Source organism: Lepidothrix coronata, unplaced genomic scaffold (assembly GCF_001604755.1).
Source record: "Lepidothrix coronata isolate B3197 unplaced genomic scaffold, Lepidothrix_coronata-1.0 Scaffold5, whole genome shotgun sequence".
In the NCBI taxonomy this organism is placed as follows: Eukaryota; Metazoa; Chordata; class Aves; order Passeriformes; family Pipridae; genus Lepidothrix; species Lepidothrix coronata.
In genome coordinates, this window is record NW_016690185.1 from 11,174,253 (window position 1) to 11,190,345 (window position 16,093).

A 16,093-nucleotide genomic window follows, 5' to 3' on the forward strand; every position below is an offset into this window, starting at 1 on the left:
AGTGGACTTCAGTCGTTGCTTTGTCTTAAGGTTTCTTTGGATGAGGCCTTTATGGTCACTCTGACACAGAGTTTTTGAAGGAATATGAGGAAATGGTAGGCATTATTTATAAATGTCAGAATATTATTCTGATAGTCAATATTTCAGAGTGACTTTGATAAAAAGTAGTACATGAGTTTTTCCTGGTTCCTCTACAGAAGTGAGAACACTGGGAGCAAGCCAAAATAAGGCTTTTAGAGTGCAGAAGCATATGACAGGCCTAAATTAAAAAGATATTCAGAGAAAATATTTTTCTCTCTGATTATACCATACTTAACTGCAGTCAGCTTGCTGAGCCTGAAAATACACTGCTGAATGCACTTTCAATTAATTTTAATATGAAGAAGAACTCAGAATAATTGATGCATTGTAATAGAAAATGAAAATCTAGGGGAAGTTCAGGGGAGCTACAGTAATATTATATTTGGCGGAAGCATATATACAGATGTGCCTACAGCAAAGAAGAGGCTTGTTCTCTGCAGTCACCAGTTAGGTGAGGTAAAGGCAATTTCTTTTATCAAACTTATTAGGAAAATAAAAAGTATAAAGAGGCAAGAAAAATTAATGCACTAAAGGTGTAAGGGGGAAGCACTGATCTCTTCTCTCTGGTGACTGGGGATAGGACCTGAAAGAATGGCAGTATCAGGGGAGGTTTAGTCTGGATGTTAGGAAAAAGGTTCTTCATCAAAGAGTGTTTGGGCACTGGAACAGTCTCCCCAGGGAAGTGGTCACAGCACCAAGCCTGTCTGAGCTCAAGAAGTGTTTGGACAACACGCTCAGGTACATGGTGTGATTCTTGGTGTGGTGCTGTGCAGGGCCAGGAGTTGGACTCAATGATCCTTGTGGGTCCCTTCCAACTCAGGATATTCTATGATTCTATGACTCTCTTTGAGATGTGGGCTACTTTATTTAATTTTTATAGTCTGTAATGCTGAAAGATCCTGGTTTGTGAAGGAGCTCATAAGTGCTGTTTTTACTGTGTATGTTACTGCTGCTAATAATTTAAGAGCTGAACTATTTTCATAAACTCGAAATGGAAGAAATTTTACACAGCAGGACTACTTTTTAAAATAATTTTTCAACTTTTTGGCCACATCTCCTATTAGTTCCTTATGGCTAGTCTAAGTGTCATTCCTGTAACTATACTAAAATACTAACTTAGAAAAATCATACGACTCATGTGTTTCTTTGATAAGCAAAACCATATGAAATTACACATATGATTAGATCTACCAGTTCCTGTGGAATGACAGAATTTTTCCCCACCTGCCAAGCAGCAAAATGAAAACCTGGAGTACTCTGGCCTCAGCTCTGCAAATTCTTGCCAGTTCTAGGAGCTGTTAGTCAAATGAAAAATTGCACTGATTTTAATGGAGGAAATTCCAGGATTTAGGTGGATTAAAGGCATTTTATTCCTGAACAAATTCTGCATCCAACTTGTAAGATTATAATGTTATTTTGCATACAAGATGCAATAGCTCGCAAGAATTTAGTATGAAATTTTTGTGACCCTAAAATTAAGAAGAAAGTGCAGATAAGCAGATGTTTACAAATCAGGCTCTCTCTAGAAGTATATGCTAAATTTATGAACATAAAGCATACTTTTGTCATTTATGGAAATGTCATTTTGTTATTTATGGAAATAACAATTTAAGGTCCCATAATTTCTGTGGGTACATTAAAAAGAGTCTTTTACATTTTAAGGTTATAAAAAATCAGTGTTTTCAAGTTCTACAGTAATGATTATTATATTGTTTAATAAGCCAATTTAATGCTGAGGCATGAATGTTTAAGAATTAAAAACAAGATCTGATCTCTTAAGATTTGAGAACACCTCCAAAGACTAAGCATATAAACAATAAACCATAGTAGCAATTATTCTGAAAAGCAGCAAGGCACATATCAAGAATTACTGAGAAGAAAAAAATAATTCTGAATTCCATGTGACACTTGGATCCCATTTAAACTGACAGCAAACTCCTGTTGCTTGAACTTCAGATTTAACCTTTTATCTTGTTATGTGCTGTCAAAACATATATGTGGGCATCAGATGTCTAACTGATTAGACAAATTACTTGAAAATTATTCAGAGCATGGGGAAATATAGGTGAAGGATAGGCAGAAAACCTGGAGAAGAAAGTTAACTCGAGAATTTGCTGGCTTTCATACCTCTTCCTTTGCAAACTTCTTTCTCATCTAAAGGTGAGTGCATATAACGCTCCCACAACTGGATGGCTAAACAAAGCATGGGCTTATCTTCATTTTTATGGCATACTTTTACTTACTGCTCTCTTTCTGCTGGGAGGAATAAGATGGATTGCTTTTGTATTCTGTTCCAAAATCCTCAGCAGTCTTCCAGGAGCACTGAGCTAAGACCTATCAGCATGGATATAGTATGGCTCAGGATTGCAGGCCATCTGTACATCAGCTTTAAGCAAAGAGTTATGGCATGTTATAAGCAGCCATTGCCTACAGGAGCTCCGGAGCCTGGCAATTCCTCCTATGTGGCTGCCAGAGCCCAACCTAGGGCACCCTAAAACCTAGAGGTCTCCTTCCCAGACCAATGGACACGGCTGCTGATTTCCCATTTATAGGTTCAACCAGTTTAACCTAACCTTGCTGGCTAAACATCTCCCCCAGAGACACCCACACACAGAAGACGTGCATGGCTGGCTATGCAGACTGCCAGAGGCAGGGGGCTTCCTTCAACAGCATCCACACACAATGCTTTCAGGAGTGATGTTACAGCCAGGTCCTCTTCCTACTCTTTGACTGCTAAGGATTGACATTTACTAGTGAAAGTACAAGCACTTTTGTGGATTACCCAGGCACTGGTGTGGCCCCTCTGTCCACCCTACACTCCTGCCTGGATCCTGGATCCCCTTACCCACCCCGTTGGACTAGCCGGCTGGTCCAGCTTGGTGCTTGTTGCAAACAGACACATGCTCTCACTCACTTGTTCCACAGGTACCCCACACTCATGGATCCCCCCAAACACCAATATGAACCTTCTGCTCGCCTGATACCCCTGCCAGGTCCCAGAGCCATTCATTAGCTAGTTCAACTTAGGAATTGCGGGTGAATATACAGGCACACCATGCCTACCCAATTAGTTTCTAGAGATTGTCACTGTTTATCCATGGGCTATCAGTTTGTATCTGTGTGCTTTTGCTAATCACTTCCCCTCTTTGCCTACTATTGCCTTTTGCATTGAAAAGGTCCCTGATTGGATAAAGTTAACGAAGCCCTTACAGAAACAAGCTTTGTGGTTGGTAAGGGAAACAGCTTGAGCTCAGTACTCTGTACTCAATCTACCCAAAGGCTGTGCAGGCATCTGGCTAATCAGGCAGTGCTCCTGGTCTCTGACCCCCAGTTGAGTGGTAGGTTTAGCCGTGGTGGTCTGAGATATTGCTCCTGCAGCTGACCATTCCTGTGCTTGTCAAAGGCTTCCCTCCATTGCTGAACAGTAGGTGTGGACACATGGTAACTCTTCAGTTGCTACAGTTCATATCTTAGCATATAAGCATATAAGTCATTAATGAAGATTAACAAAGTGTTCTCATATTCCATTGCAACTTGCAGTAACTTTGGCCCTGGCACATCTGATGCTGTTGTTCCTCAAGGGCACTGCAAGACTGAACCGAGAACTTGTGGAGTTGGATGCAGCAGTTCAAAGTGTGTAGCAACCTTGTGTGTAGCAGCACACAACCCTGCTGAGCTGAAGCTGGTCCAGCTTGATTGATAAGACCTCCAGTCACTGTTTTAGTAGCCTTGTGAACATAACCTATCTGTATGTTTCTTAATCTTCATTAAAGTTTTATCTTGCTAAATGTTGGTGTGGTTTTTAATGTTTTTTTTTCTGTTTCCTGGTTTTCCACTTCTCTTCTGTGCACAGATCAGAGTGTGGGAAACATTACAGTAGATCAAAGAGCTGGTTGGTGCCAGCTCCTAGAACTTTTGGCATAACAGATCTCTATCTCGCATTTTACAGTTCTTACAGTAAAACTGACATCCTGAATGGTTCAACTCCTAAACAGGAAAAAAATGAGGAAGATTGAAGAAAGTGAATGAAGAAAGTATATAGTGCGGATAGGTGGCAGAAGGGCTAGAGGCACACAGACCCAGGTACAGACAGAATTATGGGAAAAGGGGAGGTGTGTCTGCTCTTCTCCAGGGAACAGAAAGGAAGCCTGGCAATATGATTTAAGGGGTCTTTGGTGATCAAGTGAGAGAGAGATCCTGCCTGAGGAAGGAGGAAAGTGCTGGCAGGTCCTAATGAGAACACGGCACATCAGAAAGTTTAGGACTGGGAGTGGAGTAAGAAGATGCTGCTTTCTGCAGAAGCCCCAAAGGATTTCAAAGGAAACACTGGAAGTGTACTAGATGCACGACCTGTTCATAAGCCTCTTCAAGGATCTCAAAATGAGAAGTATACTGTGTGTTAGAAAATGCATTTTTCTTAAGAAATGTAAATACCCAACTCTCAAATGTCTACCAACAGTAAATAAAATCTTACTCAAATGAGGAGCTCCAGTCTGTTCCACTTGAACTGTTTGTAATAGAACAAGTAAGGCGTCTTGGCATCTGTAAGGTCCCCAGAACAATTTCTGTGAGCTACTGTAATACTCCTACATTGAACAGACTGTAGTTCACAGCAGGATTTCTCCTGTGGCATGGTGATATCCCAGATGAGTCACAGCAACAGCATCTAGTCCCAGCCAGCAAAGTAGTGATTGTGGCAAGAATGGCTGCAACTACAGGCAGTAAATCTCTGTCCTGTGTTCAGAAATATAACTGCATTTCAGCTCTATGTTGATATGTCTGGTTTAATATCTTTGTTACAGGGGGAGAAATTTTTTTAGCCCTTCTTCCTTTGTTGGCCTAGGCCTCTTTTTCCCCATCTCAACAGATGTCCTGAGAGAATGCATGTGGTCTGTAAAGCAGCTGTGAATTTTTATGACAACAGGGCAGCAGATGTTCTGTATTTGAATTCACTTTCAGATGCTACTACTTTGATAAACAGCATTCAGGGACTTTTTACTTTGTTGCCTATGTGTTTTTCAATTTGGCATTTATGGAGTGGAATGTTGAATTCTAAGACTATTGAAAATGATCAGACAGTTATGGTTTTATCACTAAAAGAGATGAATTGAATAATAAGTGACCAATATGAATATTTGTGCAAAAGTAACTGTATATATTTCAAAAATTCAGTGAACACCAGGAAAATAAATTTTTTCAGAGACAGACATTATCTCATTTTTATTCTAGTTTTTAGGGCTAATCCAAGGTTAATATATGGATGCTTTCTTCCTATGTGTAAAAGCTTCACACTAAGCTTTTTGTTTGTTCTGATTTCATTTAATTTTTTTTTTCCTAATCAGGTGTACTTACTCTTACATTGCAGAGATCTTACTAAATTTGTCATAGAACTTTCCATAGTTACATGTGCATGAAACAACTTCTAGCTCAAGGAAAACTGCCAGGGGTTTCCTAGCAGGGAATGTAGGGAGTGCACGATTCAGTCAGAGTCAGCATGGAGGACCTGGACCCATCTGTGTGGAAGATGTGCTTCATAGCACAAGTGTGCCTGTTTAAGACATCAGGCTGTTAAATAACAGGCATGGAGATTTAAGGAGTTACTTGGTGGAGACATAATGGAGAGAGATTTGCTCACTCCCCAGTTCTGCTATCTGCAAGTCAGTTGACATGAGACTTCCCACTGACTTTCAGTAGCAGTCAATTAAGGCTATAACAGATTTGGAGATCTGAATTTACTGTGGGATGAGGACAATTGGATTTGGCCTTGAGAATTTAAGAAGTTTGCTGCAATATCCAGCAACCTCTATGAAATCTTTATGACATACAATAAAGAAATTTCATGTATGTGTTTTTTTATTTTGGTTTCTTTTTTTTCCTTGTATTTTTCCTCATAAACCTGTCTTCTAAAATTGTAATTATTTTCAGTTTTAAGAGATGGTTCATTTGGCTGCTGAATTTCTAATTGTGGCTTTCAGCATATGTTCTTTAGACTTAATGGAGAATGGAAGGGGGTGGGTCTGTGGACAATGTCTGAAGACACTTATGGAAGATGACTGAGGAAAAAAGTTCACACGTATTAATTCTGCAGGAGGTTGCATTGGAAATTTTTTAAGTGTCTACAAACATCAGAAGTTTGAAAATCACTGCTCTAGAATATGAATATTTTGCTAGCTGAATTACAAGGCTCTCCCTCTTCTTTGCTTTTAGTCTTTCCTAGGTATTTTGACTGAAAACTGGAATTTGGCATTTGACTTTTGGCTAGTGGCATCATGCAGGAATATTGAAGTCTTTTCCTGGAAGATGTACGCATTTTATTTTCCACTACCAGTTTTATGTCTGGCTGTTAGGACAGTGCAAATAGTTCTAAAGTACTTTTAGCTTAAATATGTGTTATTAGTGTATTAAAGAGTATTAAAGGAGAAAATGTGCATTAGAAATCAGTAGGTAATGTAAGCTTCAAATGCTAGACTTCCAAGTGCTCCTGAATATAACACATTTATTTGTTTTCTATATTGTTGTGTAATAAACCTCTTACAAATAACAGCCTAAATGACCACATCAATTAAGAGAAACTTACTGTACAAAAATATTGACAAATACACAAAATTAAGAAAAGTTAAAATGTGTCCTTTTTCTAGTTGCTCTCAGTTGTTCCTGCAACAAGTAAATTAAGAAGTAGAAAATATTTAAAAGTTTGGTTTTGTTTTAATTAGCTGTGTGTAAATTTTAAGCGTGGATCGAAGATCTCATCAAGGTGTTGGCCCTGCTGTGAGCTGGAAGATTCATGTGTGGATCTGAGGATGTGTTGTAGCCAACTTCCTCTCCTGATAAATATATTTGTGACAATATGTGAGGTGGAGGGGATGAGGGAAAGATGGCAGTAGTGAGATTGTGAATTTAACGGTGCCCTTTCACCTGTGGCATCTGTTGCCACCATCTGTTCTGTTTCTCTGCTTATCTTCCCATGTATGATACCAGACTGGGAGCCCTAAAAAGGGGACAAAGGGTCACTTTAGTCAAAGTATGATGAATGCTGCTTAGAAGTCCCCAGGCAGCAATCAGAAGGATACGTGTGGTCTTTTGCCTGGCAAAGAGGAAGATGCAACAGGATACTACAAATGTGATTAATCTCCTGCAAGGAAGTTTTCCTGACTGAGTCTGTATCCAGGATAAATAGTGTTGTGACAAAAACTATAGTGAAAATAAAATTCAGAAACTCAGTCACCCTTAGAGAATATCCATTTGGTGGAGCTTCTTGATTTCAAGTAGCTTTGCAGCTACTGTTTAGAAGTCCATTCTTCATAAAACCCAGCAAGCAGGAATATGTAAAAATTTTGGCAACCAAGAGTAGACTTCAGTAAGAGAACAATGGGATACATTAAGGGAAAATAACTGGTCTTTTCAATAAACATTTTCAGCTTTTCTAATAAATCTACTCTGTTTGGGCAGCAGCTTTTTGGTTCTTGGCAAGCTTGTAGGATGTTCTGTAGCAAAGACAAGAATTTGGAAAACCTCAGGGGGCAAGCCTGGCTTCAGTCTATGACAGCTGGTAATGTATGAATCTAAAAATGGTGTGTGTATTGTATAAAAGTTTATTATAAGCAGCATGATTTGTGGAGATCAGAATTTTATAAAAACAGATAATTTTTTTAAACAGATGAATGTCAGTTCTGTGCAAAATATTTCTTTTGACAGAAGTTGTGTGATTTATAATATGACTCATTCTGTACGTGAAATATTTTGGTTAAAGAAATCACTTTTACGTATGAAACATTTCATTCCAACTCAGTGTTGATAATAATATGAAAGAAGAGTTGCTGTAAAGTTTCTTTTCATCATCTTTTTTATTTAATCGTTGTCAGAAATTTGAAATAGGATGAAGCTAAAATTGAGGATCTAAATCAGAACTTTGCTAAAAAAATCCATTTGCAGAAAATGCAGTATATATTAAAAAACCCACAAGCCCTGTGTGGGCATCCATACCACATTCAGCAGGTGGGCTTGGCTAAAGTAATAAAAATTCAAAACAGAAGTTGAAACAATGAAAATATTTTTTGAGTGTTTGGAAAGTGAAACCTTTTTTTTTCCCCTCTCAAAAAGATGTATTTAGTCAAAATTTACTCTAAAAAGTAACTTTTAAAACTGGTCATGACACACAGAAAAAAAATGTTGTTTTACCCAGAACTAGTTTTGCTTGGTTAAGATTTTGCTAAGAAAGCTAAAAGCTATTTATGTTCACATCCAAACAACTCTCCATATCATCCCATTTTTACGATCACTGCAGGGGTACTGGGCCTAGGATTGCCCAGCATATGGGCAACTGAAAATTCAGAATGCTGAGTTGGCGCATATGTTACTGGATATCCTGTAGAAATAACCATATTTTATTTCTGAAAAGCTAGGACTGTTAAAAAAATTAGCTTCTTACTTGTTACATTTTTTCATTTTCTGTGTGGTGTTCACCATATTTGTGTAGCTTCCAAATTATAATAGTGCATGTGAAAGGAATGCTTCAGAATATCCACACAATAATATAAATCACAAGTGAAGGTCTGTCCTTGTAGAAGTCAATGCAAATTTTGTGACTCATATCAATAATTAGGATTTCATGCAGGAGTGTCAGAGTCATCTTGATTTTTGTGACTCAGCCACCATACCTGATTTATTATTTTTCAGTAATGTATCTGAATTCAAGATTCTGTTCCACATTTGTGCAATGGTAAAACACTTTGGCAATGAGGTGAGAAGTCTCTGAATTCTGTTTAAAACAATTAAAAATTGAACTAAAATATCTACCTTTGCTCTACACTGAGAAGACAGATCTGTAAGTTTGCGTTCTCAAAATTCAAGAGATCTTATCACCAGTGTCTTTTGACCACAGTGTAGTTATTTGGTATTCACGAGAGGAGCAGCTTAATATCCTTTATTCTCATTTTGTATTCCTTGCACATTTAAAACTTCCATAGAAGGCAATCGTAATTTTATATGCAGTTGAAAAAGTAGGACCAGGACTATAAATGTGGGTGACTTTTTTTTCTAATTTAGTTTAAATAAATTATGCTAAACATAATCCTAACAGATATTTCCAGAACAAATTTTACTTGCCTTACTAATGCAAAGTTTCTGTTGAGAATTGGGCACCAATAAGAGCAGCATTTGCTTAGCCATAAATCTTTGAAAAAATCTTCTGATACACAGCAGGTAATTTCAGAGATAAAGAAAGAGAAAATGAGAGAGAAAAAATTGTATCCATTTCTCCTCCTTCTATTTGGAGATAATTAAGTTCAGGGGTTCTGAAGCAACATTGACTGTGTTACAGGATGTCCTCCACACCAGAAAATGAAATTAACCAGTCATTGCTGTATTAAGTGAAAATGAATTAGTTGCAGACAAAACACTGTACTTCCATTAGTGGTGTCAAGATGCAAATGGAAAGATATATATCTTTGTATAAATGTTCAAAGATAAAAAATATAATTAAATTCACTATGGAAGCAAACTAATTAAATTCACTATTATGCAACAGATACTCTCTTAAGTATATGATATTTGGCTTACAAGAGTACGCAGTAGGTTCTTTATCTGCATTTTGTCTATGATGATAGGAGAATTTTATTTTTCTTAATCTGAGGTGCCTGGATTCAGGCACTGATTCAGGAAGACATCTGTGTTTATGCTTAATACACACAGTCCATCTAAATCTCACTGGCTGTGAGTTTACCTTTGTTTTAACAATGTTCCCCTGAGGAGTATAGTGTGCAATCTGATCTCACAATTTTGTGACTGTCCATCAGGATGGTTCGAATAAGACCACTTTTGCCCAATGACTAGAACTGAAACAAAAGTTTTGCTTTACATATTTTCAAGGAATTTCATTAATTAGTGTCAAAGCAGCCTTCACTGAGCATTTGTTTTAATTTCTGAAATGTACCTACTAACAGAAAACACTTAAAAATCACCTGCTAATTAAATTTATTTGATTCAGTTTTTTGCTGTTGAATTCCGAGAATGCAAAATAGGTGAGTGGTAGTAATGTGCACAACCTGCTGTACAAGAGGTGAACTCCTGCATAGCTTGTAAGACAATCGTGGTCAGTGTGTTTGCCCCGTAGAGCTTACAGTCTAACAAATACATCTTCAGCTACTCTTCAGTCATACAGTCATAGAATTGTTTAGATTGGAAAAGACCTGTAAGGTCATCCAACCATGAGTCCAGCTAGTAACCTAACACTGCCAAGTCCACCAGTAAACCATGTCCATAAGTGCCATATCTCCATGTCTTTTGCATACCTCCAGGGCTGGTGACTCAACAGCCTCCCTGGATAGTCTGTTCCAATGCTTGACAACTTGCTTGGTGATGAAATTTTTCATAATATCCAATCTAAACCTCCCCTGGTGCAACCTGGGGCCTTTTCCTCTCATCCTGTCACTTGTTACCTGGGAGAAGAGACCCAGCTTGCTACAACCTCCTTTCAGGTAGTTGTAGAGAGCTCTGAACCTCCTTTTCTCCAGGATTAAATCCCCAGCTCCCTCAGTCGCTTTGCATAAGGCTTGTGCTTCAGGACTCCATTCATGCTGATTGATAGCAGCTGGGAGTAGAAGGCTATAAGAAACAGAATTTAGTGCTGTAAGAGAATTTCATAAGAACTGGATTAATCCCTAGATTTTAGATTGGCTTTAAGAACACATTTGAAGAGAGAATATTTAAAAAAATAATCAAAGAAACATTTTCACTTAATTGGGGGAGCTTGGAGAAGAGGAGACTGAGGGGAGACCTCATTGCAGTCTCCAGTATCCTCATGAGGGGAAGCAGAGGGGCAATTACTGATCTGTTTACTCTTGTGACCAGTGACAGGACTCAAGGAAACAGCATGAAGCTGCGTTGGATATCAGGAAAAAGTGCTTCATCCAGAGGGTGGTCAAGCACTGGAACAGTCTCCCCAGGGAAGTGGTCACAGCACCAAGCCTGTCTGAGCTCAAGAAGTGTTTGGACAACACGCTCAGGTACATGGTGTGATTCTTGGTGTGGTGCTATGCAGGGCCAGGAGTTGGACTCAATGATCCTTGTGGGTCCCTTCCAACTCAGGATATTCTATGATTCTATAATTCAGCATTTGTAGAATTTATTCGGTATGTTAAAGTGCTCTATGACATAGTGCAAAGCATGGGTTTCTTTTTAATTTTGTGTAGAGAAAGAACACAATGTTTACTGAGCAGTTGAATATTAAATGTAGAATGTGAAGTGATTCCTATGAATAAGACTGTGTCTAGGGGACAGCTTCAATGTTTCAGCAAGGCGGACTATTTAGGGAAAAAAGTCTTATATAATTTACTTATTCTGTTAATATGTTTATTTTCTGTTTGTGTAAGCAAATCAGTTTTGAATGTGTGGTATATTCAGTAATTGGTGTATAAAGTGGTATATTCAGCACTTGTGTAATCATTTGATGATCATTTGATTCTAAGTCCACAAATTGAATCTGCAGCTGACAGAGACAGCTTTTGAATAAACTATTGCTGCTGCCTATATGTCATAGCAATATTTTATAATAAATAATGTTTTCTATGCAGATTTATGATACATTATTCTTTTTTCCTTTCCACTGTAATTTTCTACAGGAAAGCTTTTCAGAAGGTCACAAGTGGGCTGTGAACTACAAGGAAGCATGTTTTCAAAAAGGAAAATTGCAAGGCTTTATAATTAGAAAGATCCTTACAGAGAAAGGCTAGTAAATCTTTGATAGTAACTTTGCTAACAAAGCAATTGCTAAAAAAAGCAATTTCTGAATTGATAAGCTTGTTTTTTATATACACAACACACATCCTATATTTGGTTGCTATATAAAGCCTACCATGATTTAAAGGAGGAACTACTGAATTTGGGCATTTAACATATTTTAAACGTGCTTTTTATGTACAAGTCAAAACCCCAAGCAGGCTGGACTGCTGAAATAAAGAGTGGAAAACGCAAAAAATTTGTCCCAAAATAATGACAGGATGATCCCTATGAACACATTAGGGAAGTGAACAATATGACCTGCGGATTCTTGTCTGAAATGGTTTTCCTTCTTTTCCCATCAACAAAGACTGTTAGGCGGTAAAACCCTATAGATTCACAGACAACAAAGATGTGAATTCATCAGTTAAAAGCTTCTCTGAAAATATTAAAACTCAATTCTTCATAAGGTTGAAGTATGCAGAGAATAAAGTAGAAACAAGGAAGGAACAGCTGCCTAGGGAAACAGTTATAACTTAATTACGTGGTGATTAGTAGATAGGAATTTGAAGAGGGTGTCGTAGGGTCAGAAATAAAGAGCCATGGTGCAGTTAAGAGATGGAATTTGGGAGGTTCTAATGCTCAAATGCTTAAAGATGAACCTTTTTGTAATTGCAGGTTCAGACCCAAAGGGTAAAAGTGTCAAAAACTTCTAAGTAATTTGGGAACTCAATTTCCGTTACGAATGAAGATACCCAGGGAGCTTCTGAAAGAGGTTCTGAATCAGTTTTCAAAATTTTGCCCTGAGCTTTTTTATGCATTAATTGTTCCATAAAAAGGAAATGGATTTTCAACCTTTAAAAGTGTTTTAAATTCTAGTGGTGATAATCTGATGATGTAATTTTTATAGCTATATTCCTGGAACATTACTGTGTTGTGATACTAAGAGTAGGTTCTGGTATGCTGGGATCTGGTTATGACTTTGCAGGTAAGAAACATGAGCCAGTACTTTTTAACTCAGAACAGCATCTCCTTCTTACCCCTTCTATGAGTCAGTAGAGTAAACAAGTATTTGTCACTTTCCCATGACTAACATTGGTCCTTGGGAATTGGCACTTGGTGGATGTAATCTGCTTATATTATCCATGAAATTAAGGTTCTTAACAGCTGAACTGTAATACAACCACGTGTTCAAAAGAATAGGATAAGAATAAAGATGTAGAAGAATAAAGATGTTGTGAATAATATATGCCTATTGCAGCCTATACAAGTCTAAACCTATAAATCCTTCCCCAAAACACAGGTTGCATTCCTGTCTGCCCTTCCTTTGCCTTGTTCTTACTGCCCCTGTTCTTTTTAAAGCAATAGGTTTCTGTGATAACAGTTTCCATGAACTACACAAAGCTGATGTGGGGCATATGGTTAATCAGTGGTGAATCAGGGATGCAAATGGTGTACAGCACTCATTGTGAAGGAATGGGAACAGATAAATGTAGCCTGTACTTCAGAAGATCAGAACAGGATTGGATTAATCAGCATAGTGTGTATTAGGAGGAGGCCAGGGCAAACCCAATTCAATTGAATTTCAGCACGTCTCAGCTCTCCAAGCCAGAGTGTCTGTAATTAAATTAAAAAATCAATGTTAATGCTCAGCTGGGTCACACAGCTCAAATCAGAAGATAATCAGGAAGTGCTGGAAAATTGAATGTTTCATAGAAATATTCTGTGGGCTGTACTGCACTTCATCAGTGTTCTTCAGTAATGCTTTTTCAGAATTAGTACTACATGGCGGCGTAATGCAATTAGAACTATTTGTCACTATGCTTATTCGTGAGTGTAACAACAACAGAATAGAACAAGGAAGAAGTAGGATGCTTAAACGTGCATGAATTGCAGTATCATGCATGGATTGCAAGTTACCAAGCTAGAAAAAAATGGCACATTGGTATCTCATCTTTTGGCCACCTCTCAGAGCTTTCAGAACTTGAGGCTTTTAAAGGGACATGAATGTCCTAGCAGTTACAAAAGCAGTTTAGGTGACACCATGGAATTGCACGATCTTTATCATACCTCAGATGGAAAGAAAATTAGAATCTTCTTACAGATGCTGATCCTCTGTGAGCAGGATCACACTGGATATTTATGGCACCAGGGGATGATGATGATGTCATTAACATCTGTTAATGATTAATGGCCAGTTGGAGCAAGTCCAGAGGAGGGCCACAAAGATGATCAGAGGGCTGGAGCACCTCTCCTATGAAGACAGGCTGAGAGAGCTGGGGTTGTTCAACCGGGAGAAGAGAAAGTTCCAGGCAGACTTTACAGCACATTCCATTACCTAAAGGGGGCCTACAAGAGAGCTGGACAGGGACTTTTTACAAGATCATGTAGTGATAGGACAAGGCAAAATGGCTTTCAACTGACAGAGGGTAGGTTTAGATTGGATATAAGGAAGAAATTATTCACTGAGGGTGGTGAGGCACCCTCAGGTTGTTCAGAGAAGTTGTAGATGCCCCTCCCTGGAAGTGTTCAAGGCTGGGTTGGATGGGGCTTTGAGCAACCTGATCTACTGAAATGTGTCCTTGTCCATGGCAGGGAGGTTGTAACTAGAAGACCTTTAAGGTCCCTTCCAACCCAAACCCTTCTATGATGATAACATGAACACTCTTAAATCACATTCCTGCAATTATTTCAGTATAAGTGAGAATATTTCACCAAGAAAGGTTCTGCATTCAAGGGAGTCTTCTTCGGTAAAACCTGTGAGCTGGAGAATCAATAATTCCTTCCAGGCTAATTTAGGGATTATTTAGGAATCTGTCCCACTAGTCCCAAAGCAAGGGGCATTTTGGTTTAACACATCTAGGTTTGTCATCTTAAGGTTCTGCCCTGGCTCCATATAATGGGCACACACAAAATTCTTGTAAAATGGGTAATTTTTTTTTCTTTCTCAGATGGAGATTTTTCATGTGAAAAATCTAAACACAGCTTCCAGCCAATCCGAAGTGCTGGGGGTGTTCATGGTTGCAATTTGCAGCAGGATCCTTCAAAGATCTTGAATAAAACATTGCAACATATAGAAATTTGCCACTAAGAACAACAACAAAAATACTAACATGATCTATCCTGGTTTTTGACAGTACAGAAATTATATTTCAAATTATGTAGTAGGCATTTTATTTTTAGATCTTTCTTTTCTGAATTTAGCTTTTGAGGACTACAGCAGAGATGTTGTGAGTGCCCTCTGTTCTGACCCATTCTTTCACCCACTCAGCAACTCAGTTGTGAAAAATTGCCAAAGGCCTGTGTTGAACCTTTTCTCAAACTTGCAGCTATTTGAAAGGCAGAAGCGTCAGAATTGGCTGGAATCCAGAATGCTCTTGGTTGGGATGTGCCTCACTTACAACCACACCCTGGAATGTCAAGGCAGCCTGAGAAGCCTCATGCATGTGTACCAGGGCAGTGCAGGCACGTTTGCTTTGGAGTCATCTGGCATAAGTGTCTGAGGCTGAGTGGCTTATGAACCACTCAGAGTACTGTGTACTTCTCTGTTCAGTGGTGGCTGTGCTAATTGGCTATACTGAATGAGCATAGAGCAGTCCATGACTTCTGTGAGGATTGCAGCAAGCCTTCTTGTTTCTTGCTGGTGTCTTAGAGATGCTCTAGGATAACAAAAACTGAAGAGTAAATGGGAAGTCTAAATGAGAAGCCTAAACAAAGCACCTGTGAAGTGATCATTTTGACCTCTGGGCAGGTGATGGTTGATCCTTTCTATAGGAAGAAGAACAGTGTAATGTGAAAGGAAAAGGAGAATCTTGTTCTGTAAAATCTTGTCCTCCAGCTGAACCTGGAGGATGTGATCAGCTGCCAAATCTGCCAGAAGCTGCAAGTGTATCTGACTAGTTAACTCCCACAGACCTTACATATTTCCTACAAATTAAACAGTTGTCATAACCAGATGCTTTTTTTACCTTCCCTTTTGATTTCATTCTCATGTCATGTTTTTTCATTGCTTGCATAGGTATCTTTGTCAGTTTGATTCTTCCTTGCTTCATAGTATGTTTGCATTTATTATCTTAATTTTTTTGGCATTTGCATTGGTTAAATTACATTCTGTCTCTGACATTCCAAGCTGTTTGCGCATAGTTACGTGATCTGGTTCATCTTTCTGCATGCTCCTCTACCTCTTTATTCACTTTGGGTGGTCCTCAATGTTTGCAGCTCTATCGGCCAGTATTTCAAATGTCAAGCTCAGTTCATGTTGTACAGAACTCTTTCCTTTTGATATTTGCTCTGCTAA

At 38.5% G+C, this 16,093-nt stretch overlaps 1 protein-coding gene across 2 annotated transcripts in view; it reads left to right on the forward strand.

The window, feature by feature from the left end:
* TMEM200A (transmembrane protein 200A) overlaps positions 1 to 16,093 on the forward strand; it is a 52,141-nt gene that overhangs the window by 16,983 nt on the left and 19,065 nt on the right. The window contains exon 1 of one of the 2 annotated variants that reach the window (XM_017827328.1): positions 11,042 to 11,084. The exons of the other annotated variant lie outside the window; for it this stretch is intronic. The gene's annotated coding sequence lies outside the window, so the exon portion shown is untranslated. Of the gene's footprint in view, positions 1 to 11,041; positions 11,085 to 16,093 lie in introns of those variants that run through there. 2 annotated transcript variants of the gene reach the window in all.